The 14,761-nt window shown below is 47.8% G+C and overlaps 1 protein-coding gene across 4 annotated transcripts in view; it reads right to left on the bottom strand.

Annotated features, from left to right (window-relative positions):
• The window catches only part of LOC133358852 (serine/threonine-protein kinase SBK1-like), a 68,689-nt gene that overhangs the window by 37,952 nt on the left and 15,976 nt on the right, over positions 1–14,761 (bottom strand). Inside the window, exon 1 of one of the 4 annotated variants that reach the window (XM_061577306.1) lies at positions 9,733–9,772. The exons of 1 other annotated variant lie outside the window; for it this stretch is intronic. The gene's annotated coding sequence lies outside the window, so the exon portion shown is untranslated. Of the gene's footprint in view, positions 1–7,026; positions 7,101–7,145; positions 7,453–9,732; positions 9,773–14,761 lie in introns of those variants that run through there. 2 more of the 4 variants (XM_061577303.1, XM_061577307.1) reach the window with 2 other exon arrangements.

Genomic DNA, 14,761 nt, shown 5'->3' with positions numbered 1-14,761 from the left:
GATGCGTATCGAGGCGAGAATTCGCATGTGCAACGAGCTGTTCATCCACGGGTAGCGGCGCCACGTGAGCCAGCACCGTGCCCTGTGTGATAACAGCTGGCCGCGACCCCGTATTCAGAACCATAACGAATGGATCCCTGTCCGCCCGCACCATGGTCTGAGTTACCGCTAAGTCGAGGCCCCCAACAGCTCTGTTTGACGGCCCCAACAGAACACCTTGTTCCCCCGCATCCACCTCGAGGGGTTTCCGCAATCGAAGGGGTACCAACATTTGCGATCCCGGGGGCACCCGCACAGTCTGAGTTGCCAGCGCCTGAACCGTTGCACAAACCGTGCGTATTTTGGTAGGATTTGTCAAAAATGTAACACGCTGACCCGATGGAAGCTCAATACAGGCCTGATCAACGAGAATTTTAATGGGCATTTTAGCCAGAAAGTCCGTACCCAGTAAACAAGGAACTGCCAGAGATGATGAGACAAAAATAGGACCCGCCAATTTGATATCGCCAATACAAATAGTCGCCCGAATCTGTCCGATAATTCCCAAAGATCCCCCGTTCGCCGCGTAAAATGGTACCTCCACCGGAAGAAGGGGTCGACTTTGGAGGGGAAGGATGTTATAAATAAGGTCCGAAATGATAGTGGCCGACGCACCCGTGTCCACCAGCACCCGGACCTCAACCCCGTCAATAAAACCCGTTACTACGGACGACCCGGACTGACGCAGCCACTATCCTGTGGGCCAACTCGGACCATTCGACTGCTCCCGGGCCGTGTACGAACCCCCCTCACCGAACAGAATCCCCGGCCCCCATACGCGGTCCCCCCACCGCGAAGCGGCGACCCGAGTGTGCCGTGCACGTGGACCGAGCGTGTGGGGTGCCGCGACTTGCCGGGGTTAGCTGGGACGACTTCGGGCCTTGGTCGTCGTCCGGACGTGGTCCCGTGGCACGCTGACGCGGAACCCGGCACCCGGCTGTGACGTGACCCCGAAGGCCGCAGTTGTAACACATGACGAGGGACGTCGTAGGTTTCGGTTGCTCCAGCTTGCGGGACGATCGTATGGGCGAACGACCTCCCGATCTCCACTCTCCCGGTCTCGACATGGTGAAGGCCTCCTCCCGAGCCGTAGCAGTCTGAGGCTCGGCGACAGTCGCGGCAGGTGTCGCGATCCCCGCCGATGCACAGACGACTGTCCGCTTGCGCTTGAGGACCTCGTGTGCGTGGATGCTTGTAGCAACCCCCAAGGAGCAGATGTCCATTTCGTCCGCCGTATTGATGGGGACTCCCAGGTCGTGAGCCAACGCCAGCAGCTGCTCTGTCACCATGGCGTCCTTCCCTTCCTTGTCCATGCGGGGAAAGGCGGCGTCCGCCAGGGCGAGCAGCGACGTGCGATAGGCGAGCGTAGTTTCTCCCTCCACCTTACGCCGTTCGTAGAACTGGTGGCGACAGGTCGAGGGCGGTCCGAACACCTTAGCCATGAGGTGTAGCGCGGCCTGGAGCGTTGAGCGGGACGACCTTGGGGCGGATGCGAAGGCCGCGAGTGCGTCGTCGTCGAGCGTCGCCGGCAGCGCGCGTAAGGCAGTGGTGTCGGACCACCCCGACATCTCTTGATGTGCGAGGAACCTTCGTTGGAAGGCCCCCCAGTCGCCCCCGTCCGCCTTGAACGCCGTCAGCGTGGGAAGTCTTTGTTGGAAGACCTGGTCGTCGTCCTCCGATTAATGCTTTTCCCGCGCGCCACTGTGGTTGACGAAAATGGCGGCTCCGTCGGCAGGCGCATGGTGGAGAGTTTTGGCGCGCGCCGATGACGCGGGCTGTGTAGAGTGGAGGTCCCCGACCACGTGGTGTCCACGCTTCCCGCCAATCGATGGTGGACCCTCAAAGTTGGCGCCAATTTCAAAACTTTCGGCGCGGAGCACGTTCTGGCGGGATTCCTCGGCCCGTGCTCTCTCCTCCAACCTTGTTGTCGTCCTCCCGCCTCCAGAAGCGGTGATTTCCGCCAAAATTGAAGCGGCGGCGAGCAGCAACTCCGCCAGGCGGGAGTGTGCATCCTGGAGGCCGGTGTCGGAGGCGAGCGGAGCGTCGGCCATCGCCGCGAAGTGCTGCAGCGGCGGCATCTCTTCGTCCTCGCCTCCCGAGGCTTGCGGTTCAGGTACGCCGTTGTCTTCCCAATCTTGCGCGTGAGTACGGGTGGTCTTCCTGGTATCCATCCTTTTGAAGACAGGTTTACTTCTGACGCCAGTTGTAGTGTATGAACTTGGCGGGAGACAACTTCACGGGTTGCACACTCTTTATTAACACCAACTTATATTACACGGATGGCTAACTGTAGCCTAACCCACGGGGTTCCCCTGGCTACACCCTCACGGGCTCTTACGCCCCTTAGCTTCTCGGAACCCACCCGGCTGGGGTGTCCGTCTCAACTCTGGGTCCCACAGCCTCGTCCCACATGGACGTCAGACCACGGGTCCCACAGTCTCGCCTCCGAGCCACACAGGGTCCCGGCCCTTACAAGGACAGCGGGACTAGGGGTCTCAGGGCCCTACCTCTTCAACTCCGTCTTCGATCTTCAACTGGCTATCAACTCCCCGAGTGCTCCCGCGCGTCCCCCTTTATAGTCCTCCATGCGGACGTCGCTGAGAGCACCCACCCCAGTTGACCAATCACTGCGTGCTGCCCAAGATCCTATTTCCCACATTGTGTCAGCGCGCACAACTACGCACCCCGCGCCGCCCCGTGATCCATCACTGTCAGCGCGTGTCAACACCACCACTCTTGATTTAGCCACGCCCGGCGTGCTCACACACACGCCGCCCCTTTGTCAGCGCGTACCGCCACTACATATGTATGTACGTTGAACTTCTTTCACAGGGTCAGCCAACCGTGCTAATCGGAGGTGTGGGGTAAGGACAATAAACTAAACACAAAATTGAACTTGTATCAAACAGAAAGGACCATTGCCTGGACACATCTGGCAGTTCACCGGCATAGGCTCAAGCAAGGCTGACTCTGCTGAAGAGATACCGAATGTTAAAAGCAGTCCAGAGGTGTGTTGTATTACCCCATTGCTGCAAATATAATGCCCTCTCAAGAAGGCCATGTGGCTGATGGGATGTGTAGAAAAACGATATTGTTTTTATTTGAGGGGACAGATATTGGAAGGAAGCTAATTGTGTCTGTTGTGTGCAAGCAGAGCGCCAGCGAGGTGGCACAGTGGCGAGTGCAGGCGGTGTATCTGCCAGCCAGTCACCAAAGCGCATTAACCCATAGCACCTGGGCCTGCTCTGTGACCTCCTCCAGCCAGCAAGAACCTTCCACACCTCACGCAATATCCTTAGAGTGCTGGACCCTCCTGAAAGATACTCCTGAGACTCGGTTGAAGCTTCCCTGGCTAAACAAGAGCCACTTCCTACTTAAAATGAGCAACTGAATTCACTGGTCTCACGTCCTGCTTACAGCTCTGAGCTAGTGATGGAAATCCCACATTCCTATGGGAAAAACGATGCTATCCAAAGCAACCACGATTTAAACTGTTATATATGTGACAATCTATATACCCGATGGCATTGGGGATGTGGCTATGATTTCCAAACATCCATACATGATTAGTACTACAATTGATCAAATAATTAATCAAGTCAATACATTAATAAAATAAGTCAATACAGTAGTCCATCGGTTAATGTGTTTAATTCATTCCATAAAAAAACTACTGTTAACTGAAATAACTGTGAATCGAATTTACTTATAACTTGAAAATTAAGCAAAAATCACCGAGTAAGTAAAAGGGAGAGGTTTCCACTGCCAAAACAGAAAATGTAATGTAGACAAAGCCAGTCGAGATCTAAACGCTAATAAATGGGAATCACTGATGAATGAGGGCATGGATCAGCCCCATTTACGAGCGCTTGGATTGGCTTAAATTGGCATCCGCGTGCACAACGTAAACATATCGTTAATCAACATTGTAAAGTTCGTCGAAACCATGGTTTTCCTATTGGAGATGAAAAGTTAACCGCAAAAATGTTAACCGATGTCACTTAACCGAGGGACTGCCTGTAAATAATACGTTAATGAAATAACAGTCGTAAAAATCTTGCTCAATTCAAAGAAACACGTCCCACTCTTATCAATGACAACTATGCTGTTTTGTTTGGTGGCGGCTTGGCGTTTGGGGCCTTTTGGGCCTGGGTCTCAGCAACCTTGATTGTAAACGCAGCGAGCTGCGTGCTATAAAAGCTAAATCCAACAGTCGCAGTGGCCGATGTATAATCTAGTGGCCACTTGGGAATTCTCTAAATAGTGCATAATCTGAGCTTAACCTCGCATGCTGTGCACAAAATAACACACACGCGTGCACACAGTTTAACAGGTCCATAGGCCAAAAATTCAAGTGGCCAGCCTAAAAAACAGCACTTACCAAGGTTGCAATAGCTTAGAGTATAACCCGTTGTTTTTACTTGAGTATGGTTACTATCAGGGCTTGAGGACAGATAAGACAGAAGTAAAATCTGAAGTTGAGCAGAGAGCGGATTAAGTAGAAAAGGAAGTGTTGTGAGTGGGTGGGTGAGTTAGTGAGTGGGTTAATGATTACTTCAGTAAGTGCTTGAGAAGGTGGATCAGTGGGTGAATGAGTTACAGTGAGGGAAAAAAGTATTTGATCCCTTGCTGATTTTGTACGTTTGCCCACTGATAAAGAAATTATCAGTCTATAATTTTAATGGTAGGTTTATTTGAACAGTGAGAGACAGAATAACAACAAAATCCAGAAAAACGTATGTCAAAAATGTTATAAATTGATTTGCATTTTAATGAGGGAAATAAGTATTTGACCCCCTCTCAATCAGAAAGATTTCTGGCTCCCAAGTGTCTTTTAAACAGGTAATGAGCTGAGATTAGGAGCACACTCTTAAAGGGAGTGCTCCTAATCTCAGCTTGTTACATGTATAAAAGACACCTGTCCACAGAAGCAATCAATCAATCAGATTCCAAACTCTCCACCATGGCCAAGACCAAAGAGCTCTCCAAGGATGTCAGGGACAAGATTGTAGACCTACACAAGGCTGGAATGGGCTACAAGACCATCGCCAAGCAGCTTGGTGAGAAGGTGACAACAGTTGGTGCGATAATTCGCAAATGGAAGAAACACAAAAGAACTGTCAATCTCCCTCGGCCTGGGGCTCCATGCAAGATCTCACCTCGTGGAGTTGCAATGATCATGAGAACGGTGAGAAATCAGCCAAGAACTACACGGGAGGATCTTGTCAATGATCTCTAGGCAGCTGGGACCATAGTCACCAAGAAAACAGTTGGTAACACACTACGCCGTGAAGGACTGAAATCCTGCAGTGCCCGCAAGGTTCCCCCTGCTCAAGAAAGCACATATACATGCCCGTCTGAAGTTTGCCAATGAATATCTGAATGATTCAGAGGACAATTGGGTGAAAGTGTTGTGGTCAGATGAGACCAAAATGGAGCTCTTTGGCATCAACTCAACTCGCCTATGACTCCAAAAACACCATCCCCACCGTCAAACATGGAGGTGGAGACATGCTTTGGGGGTGTTTTTCTGCTAAGGGGACAGGACAACTTCACCGCATCAAAGAGACGATGGACGGGGCCATGTACCGCCAAATCTTCGGTGAGAGCCCCCTTCCCTCAGCAAGGGCATTGAAAATGGGTCGTGGATGGGTATTTGCCCACTGATAAAGAAATTATCAGTCTATAATTTTAATGGTAGGTTTATTTGAACAGTGAGAGACAGAATAACAACAACAAAATCCAGAAAAACGCATGTCAAAAATGTTATAAATTGGTTTGCATTTTAATGAGGGAAATAAGTATTTGACCCCTCTGCAAAACATGACTTAGTACTTGGTGGCAAAACCCTTGTTGGCAATCAGAGGTCAGACGTTTCTTGTAGTTGGCTACCAGGTTTGCACACATCTCAGGAGGGATTTTGTCCCACTCCTCTTTGCAGATCTTCTCCAAGGCATTAAGGTTTCAAAGCTGACGTTTGGCATCTCGAACCTTCAGCTCCCTCCACAGATTTTCTATGGGATTAAGGTCTGGAGACTGGCTAGGCCACTCCAGGACCTTAATGTGCTTCTTGAGCCACTCCTTTGTTGCCTTGGCCGTGTGTTTTGGGTCATTGTCATGCTGGAATACCCATCCACGACCCATTTTAAATGCCCTGGCTGACGGAAGGAGGCTCTCACCCAAGATTTGACGGTACATGGGCCCGTCCATCATCCCTTTGATGCGGTAAAGTTGTCCTTTCCCCTAAGCAGAAAAACACCCCCAAAGCATAATCTTTCCACCTCCATGTTTGACGGTGGGAATGGTGTTCTTGGAGTCATAAGCAGCATTCCTCCTCCTCCAAACACGGCGAGTTGAGTTGATGCCAAAGAGCTCCATTTTGGTCTCATCTGACCACAACACTTTCACCCAGTTGTCCTCTGAATCATTCAGATGTTCATTGGCAAACTTCAGACGGGCATGTATATGTGCTTTCTTGAGCAGGGGGACCTTGCGGGCGCTGCAGGATTTCAGTCCTTCACACATCCTATTAGCCACACGGTATTGCTGGGAGTCTATAATTCAGCAGCATTGCTTTCATATCATCAAATTTAGGACCAGTTTCGACATTCAGTGTCTCATAAGCATAGGGGTCATTGTTTGATGCAAGACTTATTATTTAATACTCAGACCCAGAGGTTTATATTGTTATTTATTAATTAAATACTTACACACAAACACATGCACGACACGCATAAGTACATTCCGAGAGATTAATCTTATTGCTTATACTGGGACTCATGTTTGTGTATCCCCCAAAATTAAATCTTTAGTTGATCAACTGCCACCAGTGCACCAACTGTGCCATGAATTTAATTTACACACACACATCAACCCCTACACAAACACTGCACATACACACATCAACCCATACACACTGCACACACACATTAACCCATACATACACTTCACATACACATGTAGAGTAGGGGGATGACGTCATGTCACCTGTAGAGGAGTGGGATGACGTGATGTGATGACATGTCAACGAGGCGGCAGGGTACTTTAGGGGGACCCCGGGACGAGGGCGGGGTCGCCGTGGGGAGAGAGAAGATGGGAACGAGAACCTGCATGGAAGACATCCCAGCCGCCGCCGAAGAAGGGCTAGTGATGTCGAGGCCTCACCTCGTCGCCGGGTGGTAATGGGTGAGCCTCCGCCCAGGGCAGACGAGGGGGTAGGCATAAGAGAAGCCGTACCAGGGCGTAGATAGCTGAGCGATGTCCGCGTAAAGGACAGAGTTCTGACGTGTGTAAGCGTCGAGTATAGAGAGTGTAAACAGAGTGTATAAGAGTGTGCAAGAGTGTGAATAAACGGCAAGCAGCCCTATGTAAGAATCCTCATCTCCATCTTCCTCTACACGTCTCCTTGGTGTCAAGAGTTACTACACAACACACACATAAACCAATACACACACGTGAGAATAGGTTGTCCCCTTTTATCTGGCAACAAAACAGGTGTTAAGATGTTAAAACACCAACCTGAAACCTTTTACAAGGAATCATGTATGCATTAAACACAATACTTGTGGTCAGAATGCAGACGAAAAACACTCTGATAAATAGGCATTGTCTTTGAAACTGATTGGTCCACACCAGACAGCTTTCTTTGGAGCCTAGTCTCAAATGGTGTTAGACCAGAGGAACGTGAAAAGGAACGCCAAATAGGTTTTCGCCAAAAGGCGTCCTCTGGTCTAGGGTATCCTCTGGTCTAATACCATTTGAGACTAGCCTCCAAAGAAAGCTGACTCTGGTGTGGACCAATCACACCTGTTTTGTTGCCAGATAAAAGGGGAAAACCTATTCTCATATTTTGGTACTGACAAAGGAGGTCCCATGATGTAACCATACACACACATCAACCCATACATACACACATCAACCCATACACACTGCATATACAAACATCAACCCATACACACACTACACACATACATCAACCCATACACCCACACGCACACATCAACCCATACCACACGTCAACCCTACACACATACCCATACACACACAAACATCAACCCATACCAAATGTCAACCCTACACACATTGCACACACATCAACCCCTACACACACTGCACATACATCAACCCCTACACACACTGCACATACACACAACCGATAAACATATCAATCCATACACACAACCGCCATTCGCCACAAAGTGGTGGTGACGTCACCACGGCGCTTGTGCCAGGATATGTGCAGGTTAAGTGTCGAACGCCCGCTGGCAGGAGGTCACGGGGCAGACCTAGGAGGTGTCATGGGTCGACTGACTGAGATGACTGGCCGATGCACCACCTGTGCCCCCTATTGTACCAACATGCTGTGTTTTAGCCACTCGGCGCTCTGCTCGTTGTTGTGTCGCTCCTCTGCGCTCCATTGTTGCTGGATGGCGACTGCCCCCAACTGCCCAGTTGTGGCGTCCTTCACGAGCCTCCTCCACAGAGGCCGATCTTGACACCGCTGCTACCGGTGATCGGCAAGTATACTTGGCTCCACATCCTCTTGTACCACATCACTCCGTCTCCTCTCTATTCTGTGCCGCGCCCGTTTAGTCCCCTCTATCCAGCCGAACAAAACCTGTTTAGGCATGCGGTGGCTGGGCATGCAGGCTACATGACCCTACATGGTACACTACACAAACACATACACACGCTACACAAACACCCACATATACACACTACACACTACACAAACACCCCCACACTACACATACACACTACACAAACACCCCCACACACATACACACTACACAAACACCCCCACACACATACACACTACACAAACACCCCCACACACATACACACTACACAAACACCCCCACACACATACACACTACACAAACACCCCCACACATATACACACTACACAAACACCCACATATACACACTACACAAACACCCACACACACACTACACAGATATCCACACACATTGTACACACAAACGTACACATAACACAAACACCCACACACAATGTACAAAGCCAAAGATCCCCCGTATAGCCTGAACAGACTGTTGGGGCAAGTGCTGTTAGCGAGCATCTATGAAGGCCGGCACGGCACACGAGGGGGTGGGTGGCCAGCACCACGCCCGGCCGCCTTTGTCTCTCCCTAGTGGCGATGTTTACACCACACCAGGTACTCATTTGAGGCCGAGTCGACCTAGAGGAGGCCCAGGACCGGTTCAGACCATCGTCACTGGTGTTTTCCGTGAGCGGGATTCGAACTCGGGTCGCCAGGTTCGTAGCACAACGCGCAAACTACTATACTGCCGCTCCTCACACAATATATACATACACACCCATATATTCCCACACACATTGCACACACCCACACTCCCACACACATTGCACACACCCATGCACACACACACACCCATATACACACTAAACAAACGCCGACACACAATGCACACACCTATACACACGCACACACATTGAACACACACACACCCACATACTACACAAACAGCCACACACACTACACAATCACCCACACACAATGCACACACGCACCCATACATACACCCACACATATTGCACACACCCATACACACTACACAAACAGCCACACACATTGCACATACACACGTATACACACTACACAAACGGCCACACACATTGCACATACACAAACCCACACACACTATACAAACCGCAGTCCTGGCTCCCTGTTGCCCTCCGTGTCTCCCCCTCCCTCGACTCTCCGCCTCCTATTGTTCAGGCTCAGCATCAGAATCGCGTATCCGATTTCGAGGTTTATTCGAATGAAACTCGATTCCGATTTACCTGCGTCGCTCGCTCCGGGCCTCCAAAGTGACCTTTCATTTTATTCTCTCGCCAACGGATTAGAAGCGGGACAAAGCCAATCATCACCTGTTCCAACATTGCCGTGCAGGGGAGAAACTACCTATTTTAGGCACCAATTTCAGCCACCTATTTCAGCAACATCTTTCAGCCACCACTTTCAACCACATCTTTCAGCTACCTATTTCAGCCACCTCTTGCAGCCACCTTTTCCTGCCACCTATTTGAGCCACCTATTTCTAGCTTAATTTGAAGCTTTCGTGACTGCAGGAATCCATACTCTTTGGTTCTTTCGGTAAAGTCACGTAGGTATAAAATAAATCACGTTTCAGGCGCAACACAAGTGTCCGTCATCAGGTGGGAAAGCATGTAGACACCCGGGTATTGCGTATCAGAAATCACATCCTTTACAGATGGCACAGTTGTTGTGTACTGTACTCGTAGGTTTTTTCGGTAAAGTCACGTAGGTAAAAAATAATAAAATAAAACAATAAATGAAAATAACTAAATTAAATCACGACGTTTAGGAGGCAACACCAGTCTCCGTCTTCAGGTGGGACCGTCACAGCCAAATTTACTGTAACAAGTGAAGGGAAATCCAAGAGACAAGATCTTATATACTGGTTAAGGGGAGGGGGGAGGAGCTTATCTAAATGTGGCAGTCAGGGACTGGGAGGGGGAGGTGGGCGGGGCTAGAAGGGAAGGTACAGGTTAAGCACCTCCGCAAGAATTACGGCCGATGTTGGCTTCCAAAACTAAAAAATAGCAGCACTGTTAAACGCTAGAGATGTCAACAACTCGGTTAAATAGACTAGTACCTGTCAAATAAGATTGTACAAATATGCGAAGTTAAATATTTTTACGTGGTTAATAACATCTTTCCAATGATTGCTCAATTTGTACCCATCATCACGGTTGAAGTTATGTCTATGTTTGTATATCTGGATGGATGGCTTCATGCACAAACCTTTGATGGTAGCCAGAAGGTTTGCAGAGCACCTTGGTCTCGGAAAAGACAATATCATGAGAGCCCACAGCGTTGTAACAATGATAAGCAACGGCGGAAGAATCAGTTTTGCCGTGTTTCAGATCTGACTTGTGCTCGCGGACTCGATCAGAGACGTGACGTTTCATTTCCCCAATGTAACAATCACCACAGATGCAACTCAATTTATAGACTCCAGGGTATTGCAAGTCAGGAATTACATATTTCACAGATGGGATTAGATCACGAATTTTATGTACTGTAGTGAATCCGACTTGGATCTTATGTTTGTTTAACGTGATGGTTTTGATCAGAGTTTCAGGTGGTTGTTTCTGTATGGTGGGAGAAACAGCTTGGCGGATAGTACGGTCAGAGTATCCGTTCATCTTGAGGGCCAGATGTACATGTTTCAATTCACTGGTCAGGTGGTATTGGTCAGAGATGCAATACGCTCTGTGGTATAGTGTTTTGATGAGATAATTCTTTTGAGCCGGGTGGTGGTAGGAATCAGATTTCAAGTAGGAATCTGTGTGGGTGGCCTTCCTGTAAACAGAATGTCCCAAGGATCCATCAGGTCTCCTCTCAAACAGAACATCTAAGAATGGTAGTTTACCATCATTCTCCACTTCCATGGTGAATCTGATGGATGGGTGGCTGGAATTGATGTGGTCCAGGAAATGGTTCAATGCTGGGAAGCCATGTGGCCATATGACAAAAGTATCATCCACATATCTCTTCCACAGGGAAGGACGCAGGGTAGACGTCTGGTTGGCGTATGATTCAAACTTCTCCATGAAAACATTAGCTATCACTGGTGACAAAGGGGAGCCCATAGGGGTACCCTCATTCTGTTTGTAGAAGGTGCCATTCCAGGTAAAATAAGTGTTGGTGAGGCAATGCCTAACCAACGCAGGTACATCCGAGTTCAGTCCATGTTGGAACAAGTCTTCAATTATTGTTAAGGTGTCAGGCACTGGGACTTTGGTAAACAGAGAGACCACATCAAAACTGATAAGAATATCGTCAGGAGACAGTACCATGTCCTTGACCATAGAAACCAATTGGGTTGAGTTAAGTACTGCTGAAGTGGTCTTGCCAGTGAAGGGAAGCAGAGTATCTGATAGAAAACGGGCTAGCTTGTAGGTAGGAGGGTTGATCGTGGAAACTATGGGCCGTAGTGGGGTGCATGCCTTCTTTATGGATCTTGGGAAGACCATAGAATCTGGGAGGTCTTGCAGCCGAGGGTTTTAGGGAGGAACGTTTGGTTGGTTCAATTAGGGAAGTCGAACTAGTGATGATCTTGTTGGTTTTAGTCGTTAGGCTGTTAGTATGATCACTTTTAATTTTGGAGCAACTACCATCATTGAGTAGGTCCTGGATTTTGTTGTTGTACGAGTCTTTATCCATGATAACCATAGCATTGCCCTTGTCAGCAGAGAGGATGACTATATCATCTCTCTTTTTTAAATTCGCGAGTTCAGAGCGTTCGTTTTTGCTAATGTTGCTAGTGCGTCCTTCCCTGTGGAAGAGATTTGTGGATGACACTTTCGTCATTTGGCCACATGGCCTCCCAGCATTGAACCATTTCCTGGACCACATCAATTTCAGACACCCATCCATCAGATTCACCATGGAAGTGGAGAAAGATGGCAAACTACCATTATTGGATGTTCTGTTTGAGAGGGTACCTGATGGCTCCTTGGGACATTCTGTTTACAGGAAGGCCACCCACACAGATTCCTACTTGAAACCTGATTCCCACCACCACCCGGCTCAAAATAATTATCTCATCAAAACACTATACCACAGAGCTCATTGCATATCTGACCAACATCACCTGACCAGTGAATTGAAACATGTACATCTGGACCTCAAGATGAACGGATACTCTGACCGTACTATCCGCCAAGCTGTTTCTCCCACCATACAGAAACAACCACCTGAAACTCCGATCAAAACCATCACGTAAGCCATACATAGCAGGCGTGACCAAAAAGATCTCTAAAATTCTAAACAAACATAAGATCCAGGTCCGATTCAGTACAGTACATAAAATCCGTGATCTAATCCCATCTGTGAAAGATGTCATTCCTGACTTGCAATATCCTGGAGTCTATAAACTGAGTTGCATCAGTGGTGATTGTTACAATGGGGAAACGAAACGTCATATCTCTGATCGGGTCCGCGAGCACAAGTCAGATCTGAAACACTGCAAAATTGATTATTTTGCCGGCAAAATGGATTCTTTTGCCGTTGCTGAGCATTGTTACAACGCTGTGGGCTCTCATGATATTGTCTTTTCCGAGACCAAGGCGCTCTGCAAACCTTCTGGCTACCATCAAAGGTTTGTGCATGAAGCCATCCAGGTAAACAAACAGACATAACTTCAACCGTGATGATGGGTACAAATTGAGAAATCATTGGAAAGATGTTATTAACCATGTAAAAAATATTTAACTACACATTTGTGCCATCTTAATTGACAGGTACTAGTCTTTCGATTTAAAGCTTTCGTGACTGGAGGGATTCGTCTTCTTGGTTCTTTCGGTAAAGTCACGTAGAAGGGAAATAATAAAATAATAAAAATAAAACATAATAAAATAATTCTCACGACGTAATACAGTATATAATTTAATGTTGGGTTTGTCTATGGCAGCATATAGTACGAGGTAGACCCGTGTGATGTAAGAAAAAAAAGTTTAGCTGGAAGCATATTATATTTTTTGCAACATAGAATTGTAATGTATTACTTACTGTTAGTAGCTCAGCTTATTGGAGAGTATATTTAGTATACTGATGATACTATGTAGTTTATACTTTAGTTTTTTACGTGGTTGTTTAGTTACTGCAGCTACATACTATTAACATTCCTTCCCTTTATTAATGCTACCCCTATCCCCTCCCTTTGATGCTGCTATCCTGCATAATGCACGGGCATAATATGACTTTGAAAACCCCCCGCCCACCTCCTACGCATTTCACAAGTAGTACTAATCACATACCTGCATTTCCCATAAATATGCTAAATTCCTCTTGATATGCAAATTATTGTCAAGGCGCCTTTCCCCCCTTCCAACCCAGCTTAAATATACGCTCCAAGCGTGGTGGTGTTTCATTCAGACGCTGTCTCCCCGACAGACCTGGTCTTCACCTGAGGATGGCTGCTTGCGTTGTGGCCGAAACGTCGTGAGAATAATTTAATGTTTTATTTTTATTATTTTATTATTTCCCTTCTACGTGACTTTACCGAAAGAACCAAGAAGAGATACTAGTCTATTTTACCGAGTTGTTGACATCACCAGCGTTTAACAGCGCTGCTATTTTCTGGTTTTGGAAGCCAACATCGGCCGTAATTCTTGCGGAGATGCTGAACCTGTACCTTCCCTTCTAGCCCCGCCCCCCCGACCCTCCCAGTCCTTGACTGCCACATTTAGATAAGCTCCTCCCCCCTCCCGTTAACCAGTATATAAGATCTTGTCTCTTGGATTTCCCTTCACTTGATACAGTAAATTTGGCTGTGACGGTCCCACCTGAAGACGGAGACGTGTTGCCTCCGAAACGTCGTGATTTAATAAAGTTATTTTCATTTATTATTATTTTATTATTATTATTATTATTTTCCTACGTGACTTTACCGAAAAAACCTAAGAGTATGAATCCTTGCAGTCACGAAAGCTTCAAATCTAGAATTTGTGTACTGTGTTGAAACGAACCTGGATCTTGTGTTTGTTTAATATTTTGGAAATCTTTTTGGTAACCCCTGCTATGTAAGGTAAAGTGATGGTTTTGGTCGGATCCTCAGAAGGTTGTCTCCGCCAGGCTGGGGAGACAGCTTTGCGGATTGTATGGTCCAAGTATCCGTTCATCCCGAGGGCTTGGTGTACGTGCTCCAA

The sequence above is a fragment of the Lethenteron reissneri genome, chromosome 63 (genome assembly GCF_015708825.2).
Source record: "Lethenteron reissneri isolate LAM-NWPU_2019-01 chromosome 63, ASM1570882v1, whole genome shotgun sequence".
Classification (NCBI taxonomy): domain Eukaryota; kingdom Metazoa; phylum Chordata; class Hyperoartia; order Petromyzontiformes; family Petromyzontidae; genus Lethenteron; species Lethenteron reissneri.
Note: the sequence above shows the minus strand (reverse complement) of the source record. Positions and strands in the feature narration are given on the sequence as shown.